General features: G+C 41.1%; 1 long non-coding RNA gene across 1 annotated transcript; it reads left to right on the forward strand.

The window, feature by feature from the left end:
- Nucleotides 1-2,201: 2,201 nt before the first annotated feature.
- LOC146676599 (uncharacterized) lies at nucleotides 2,202-3,429 on the forward strand. The gene is made up of 3 exons (XR_014910571.1): nucleotides 2,202-2,810; nucleotides 2,942-3,080; nucleotides 3,319-3,429. It is a non-coding gene; the product is annotated as an uncharacterized LOC146676599 (long non-coding RNA).
- The last annotated feature ends 2,926 nt before the right edge of the window (nucleotides 3,430-6,355 follow it).

Genomic DNA, 6,355 nt, shown 5'->3' on the forward strand with positions numbered 1-6,355 from the left:
AATGGACGGCTGGAGCCTCTCCTCCAAGTGTGTGTTACTGCCGCCATCAGCATTCTGTTGTATTCTGTTGTCTGCTTTTCTCTGTAAGCGCTTCGAGCCTGTACTTTTTTGCTTTAGCTGAGTAATGAAGTTGAATCAGTACTTTAACTTTCACTGGAACAATAGTATTTTTACTTCTACTTAAGTGGAGAATGTCTGATCTTTTGCCAACTCTGGCTGTCTCTCAGTCTTGGAATACCCACTTATTGTCCAGCGGTGTCCTGGGAATATAGGAACTAGACAGACTGGGGAAACAATGGGAGGAGACACAAAGATGGAATCACTTTTACCATCTTTTATGTATTTGCTGGTCGTCTTATTTCTTCTATTTTGCAAGCACAGTGTTGCAATCATTGTCTTTGTGGTACAATGACACAGGTAGAATGCAGGTGTTTTCATGTAACACGATGCCAGAAAGATGAGTAATGTGTTTTGAAGAGAAGATAAAACATCATGTTTGAACAAAGATAAGCAGCAGACACGTCTGTGTGTGAGTTGTTCAGGTTCAGTAAGAAGGTAATATGTCTGCAGAATTTGTAATTCTTATGAAGATATTGCTTGTACAATAAATAAAATCCCTTTAACTTCTTCTGGAGAGTGTCTTTATATATTTAGTCATTTTGGGGCGATCCTTTATTTAGTAGTAACTCTAGTCGGGGATATATATCAGAGTTTACTTTCAGATATGAGCATTGTGTTTCCTGTGGATGAATGAATGAATTATTTATTTATGTAATTTTTGAAAGACTGGCTCATGTAAAATCTCTGAAAGTATGACAAAGCTCTCCTGTTACACTTTATGGACACCTGAGCGTCACCATGAGGGCCTGTCTTTATTCACTTTATTCACTGAAATCCACTTTTATAATGAATTCACAGTAATCACTGACACCTTCAGAGCATTACATTCATTAAAGACGTCTTCTACACCTCCTCTTCCAGACGACCGACACATACTTCAACCACTGCAGGTTAACCAGCCACTCATCAGTAAAGCAAAAACTAAATGTAAATGTCCTCATGTGGAAAAGACTGAAACACAACTCCCATATATCACTAATGTAACAGATCCATTTAGGGAGAGTGAGAACACTAGGCTGGATGTGTTTTAATGCAGGAACATTCATCATGTCTTCAGTTCAACAAATCATTTACATTGAATATGTGAGCTGGATGGTTACACGACACAATGTGATTGTCAACAATAACTGCAATGAACGCTGGTTTGAGGGCGGAGTCAAGGAGGCCATTTACGTGAAAAGGGAAAGACCCTCTCTGAATCAAGGAGGGGGCCTAAGGGTACATCTGTCACCATCTTACAATGCTGTGATTGCAGCCGTTCTCCAACTCTCTGTGAATGGTACTCAGGACCATTGATCAGTGGTTGTTGATCAATGGTCATGAGAATTTGCATAATCATGATTAAGGAACTGACCTCCCAGCCCATTGTTCCTTCAGTCGGCTGGTTTCTCTGACTGAAAACGCTACGTCCAGAAGAACAGAATCAACTTTTGGAGATTTACTTCCCTGATGATTGAGCACGCATCAAGACCTTTTAATCAGGCCAACAAATATCTTGTACTCAATTTTAGCAGCAGCCATTGTGACACTGATGATAAAACTTGTGTAAAAGTGCGAAGCTGTAAAAAAGTAATTATAAAAAAGCGTTTTTGTAGCTGAATGTTACTGGATAGCTGTTTCATCTGTAACACATCAAAATAACCTGCTAAGGTTTAATAGGCTATAAGGAACACACTCACTTCCTGAGCCCTGGGCAATAAGAGACGTTTTGTGTTTTATGATTTATTGATATGTTTGATCCTTTCTGACCTGCGTTAATGAAGCAGTCATTAGAGCACCATGTCCGCTAGAATAGTTCTGTAGTTTGATGCTTGAGTCGTTGCAGACTTGTTGAAACTCCCTCACCCGTCAAAGCAGCGTCTTTGTTATTCGAGTCCAGCAGATGGCAGTGTTTCACTGTCTGACGGCTGTCTGAAGCTTCAGCTGGATTATCCGTTTTCATGTTTGATTAGAGGTTTGTGTGTGTGTGTGTGTGTGTGTGTGTTTTTAGCCACGAGTTGTCCACGATAAAGCATATTGAATGGCCTGTCTAATATTGTTAGAATTCTCCTTTGGGTTAGTTTCATTACTCAATCGGGACATTTATTTGGAAAAAGAAAAAAAGAGGGAAAAAAAAGAAAAAAAAAGAAAAGAATTAAAAATAAATAAATCCTCATAGTTTACATTTACAAATATCAATACTGAATGTTACGTCCCTCTGCAGCTTCTAATCGTCTCAGTGTTTTCAGCTGGTGCTAATTGGCCACACCTAGTCAGGTGTGGATAAAAGCATACCTGAGGCAAGCTTCCCGGCAGTGCACTAGTCTTTGCCTTGGTGGCACCAGCCATTTTAGCCAACCTGGTTTTCCATTTTAGGATGAAACCTCTTCTCACCCACACTCTGCTATTCATCTCTGTTTTTATGTTGCGGCTTTTGAGCCGGGTCGTAACACTGAAGATTACAAAGATCAACATTAAGACCAGTCTGTGCATTCAAAGCAGTGACAGAAAAGAGTGTGGGGCATTAACCCCCACTCACTTCACAGTTCACGTTCACAGCGAGCTTCGTCGAAATTTACAATGAGACCCTGAGGGACCTTGTGTTCACCGGCAAGTCCAGCAAGAGACCTGAGCATGAGATCCGCAAGACAGCCAGCAACGAATTGACAATCACTAATCTCACCTATGAGCGGGTCTCCAATGAGGATCAGGTACAGCAGACAGACATCTGTAGCTCAGAACAAATTAATTTCAAATCTGCTGACAAATTGTTACCAAACTTTGAAAATACATCAAACTTTATCGATGCTCTATGTTTTAAAACGTTCCCTCGTCCTCTCAGGTTCTCCGTCTGATTGCTTTGGCCAATCAGAATCGCTCCACTGCCCAGACAGCCCAGAATGACCGCTCGTCTCGCTCCCACTCAGTCTTCCAGCTGGATATTGAGGGAGTTAATGCCGGCAGGGATGTCAAGTGCAAATGTATCACACTGGAAGTACCAGCATCAGGAATGTGGCTTCTTCTTTTTGGATCTATAATATTTAGTCTGGTTAGTTATTGTTACTGTAACCAGTGCAAAATCTGCTCTGATGACTCAACGTTAATGTTTGAGCCCCTGAGCGCTAAAAGAAGTGTTTTGTAAAGTATTAAAACTACCTTTAATGGAAGGAAAAACGGATCACTGCTTCCTATAAGAGTTGGTTTTCTCTGTGTGTGTAGCCACTCTGTGCCTGGTGGACTTGGCTGGCAGTGAGCGAATGGTGAAGAGCCAGTCTCAGGGTGACCGTTTCAAAGAGATGACCGCCATCAACAGCTCACTGTCCAACCTGGGCGTCGTTATCGCCGCTCTGGCCAAAAAGGTCTGCAGCTGACTGGTTTTTTAAGGAAGCAAAAGAAGATCAGATCAGATGAGCATGATGTGTCTATTGGAAACAAGTTCAAAGAATTGTCTAATAATGAGTTGCTGTGCATCCACACTGCCTGACATATTTTACCTTTACAAATAAAGCAGGTACAACAGATTCATATACCAAAACAAATGTCAGGAACTTCACCAGATCACAGGGCATTGATCCTTTCTCTCTCTCGCTTTTTTTTTTTTTTTTACTCATCTCTGGAATTTTTCTTTTGTGTTGATCTTTACTCATACCAAGGCTGCTGGCTTGGGGCTGGCTATGAGCTCTGGATAGCTTTAACTTTAACAACATCTTCTTCTTCCTTACCTTCTTTAAAATATTCAATGTTCAGCTGGGTGAGGGTGATTTAAGGGTCTGTGGAGTTTGATGTTGGAAACACAGTGAGGCGGTTTGCCTCTAACAACAGGTTAGTGTGTGTCTGTGAGTGTGTGTGCCTATATGTCTGTGGCACTGTGCACATATATGAAACTAGCTGGCTTGTAATCAGACATACTGGAAGCTGATCAGCCAGTCACTACTCCATGTCGAGAAGTTGAATATCGTCTGATTCCGATCCCTGGCCAGTTGATCGGTCCATTTGTACTTTGTACTAAGGATCTGACAGATTAAACAACATTTAATGTCGACTTTGAAGGATATTTGAATACTCTTTACGGGGTAATGTGTACAGAAGTTCAGGGTTGCGCTGTATGCATTTAAAAATGTCTTACTTTGTTCATAATCTAGCAGCTATACACAGGTCAGAGGTGGAAGTAGGTGGCACTTAAATTTCATTTAAATGAATGGTCTTTGATTAAACTGTTACTTTTCACATCATCTCTTTTAATCCAAATTACATAAATCTAAAAAAGAAATTTTCAGTGAAAATAATTTCTTTTGTGCATAGCTCAGAAATATGGCCTCACCATTGCCTCCTCATTTAGTTTGCATGGACCTGTGCAAATTAGTCCCCACCTCACCCTTTCAACCATGTGTCCTGCATGACTGAGCAGCTTTGGTGCGAGATGCACTAGTAGCACAGCTCATAGCAATGACAAAAATGTAACACCAGCCTCCAATTTATCACTTGTAGCTTACCAGTGCCTGCACTGGTTTCTGGGTTTGATGAGAACATTAATAATACCAACAGCTCTGCTGATTCCTTAGTAGTCTATTAGTTTGCACTTTAGCATGGACACCCAGTCCCCTTTGCAGCATTGCTTATAATCACTAATCACTTCCTGTGAAGCTCTTCTAATTTTAATTTGCAATCTGACTTGCTTCATCTGCACTATGAGTTAGAACAAAGAAAACACACCTGTGCAGTGTCAGTCACTACTCGTTGTGTGAAACCTTTTGGGATCGAATACCATCTGTGTCACATTATATTCATCCTTCCCCATGTACGTCATTGGGTTTAGACAGAGCTGTATCGGCATGAGACGGCGTTAAGGTGACAGTTGCCACAGTGTGACGTTGTGCTGTATCTGTAGTAATAGCCCTAAAAGACGTCAGGGGATTTACTCAAGCTGACAGGAAGATGGCATAGTCTATTGATGCATTAATTCAACTGCCGTTTCTACTCACAAAGCCTCCAGTGCCTATAAAAATGCTGGGATTCCATTCTGAGTGAGGAATGAATAGCAAATTGTAACTCTATGATGCTGTATTTATCCACTGTTGAACCCCCCCCCCCCCCCCCCCTTTTTTTTTTTTTCCCTGACTGCACTCCTAGACTAGAGGACAGGGTGCCAGATTTTAAACTTTTCCCTTGCCCTTATATTTGTCTGATATTCTTGAACTAATAAGAATATCGGACTTGCTGATGAAAATTAAAGTTATGCAGGAGAAAGTAATGCATGCCAAAGCAAGATCCAACACAACAATTTGGATTTCCAATACTCCAGAGTTGACATAAATGATTACCATGATTCAGTCATTCTGCCCCCCAAAGCAATATCATTGCTAACGTGCTGAATAATTTATGTAATTGTAAATGTAATTTTCGAGTCTAATTAGCTGTGTTTAGCTATCCTTTGAAGCTGTGACTGACTGGCTACTTCACTGCTAACAGCAGATTCTTGAGCTGTATCTGCAGCAGAGGGCTTTTAAATCTGCAGCAGAGTGATGTTAAATTAAATTGTTACATCGGTGACTATGGCATGCTAGTCTGCTATGTACTTGAGTGGGCGGGTGGAGTGTTTTTGGGAAGGGGGTGTAAAGTACCACTGGTCTACAACATCCCACCCACACTCCTTAATAAAATTGTGCAGGAAGGAAAAGAAAGAACAAAGTCACAGTGCGTCCACAAGTCAGACTGATGCCTGTGATTAATGTTCTCTGTTCTTTGAAGTTTCACTTTGACTCTGATTTCAGAAGCACATTAATTTGGCTTTGTTTTGCATTAAAAGCTCCTTGATGGAATTAGTGAGACTTTGCAATGTCTTAACATTTACAAAACAGCTCCCTCAGAAGGTCCTTCACGAGGGGCCTGGACTTGACTGCATGTAGTTGTTTATAAAATAAAAATTCAAATTTTCACTAAGCTTGAATAAATAATTACATATTCTTCTTAGCAAGGTCCTGTAGTTTAGCCAGTCAGATCACGATGACTTTTAATGCCGTGGTCCGAGCAGGGTTTATCGTGACTGCTGCCATGAGAGGACTTCATGTTTGCCCAGGAAACCAGCGCAGGAATCACAGGGTCCAAGATGTGTTTGTTGTATTAATATTAGTGGTGATGCAACGTGCTGCGCCATTATGAAATCCAGATTAGTAGTGTGTGATGCAAACATGGCCAGCTGGCTGGCCGGCTCTAGTCCACTAACAGTGCTGATGTTCCTGTATCCAGCTGCCTGTCA

Source organism: Rhamphochromis longiceps, linkage group LG3 (genome assembly GCF_057381845.1).
Source record: "Rhamphochromis longiceps isolate RC_006_pf linkage group LG3, R_longiceps_female_GT1.1, whole genome shotgun sequence".
Lineage (NCBI taxonomy): Eukaryota > Metazoa > Chordata > Actinopteri > Cichliformes > Cichlidae > Rhamphochromis > Rhamphochromis longiceps.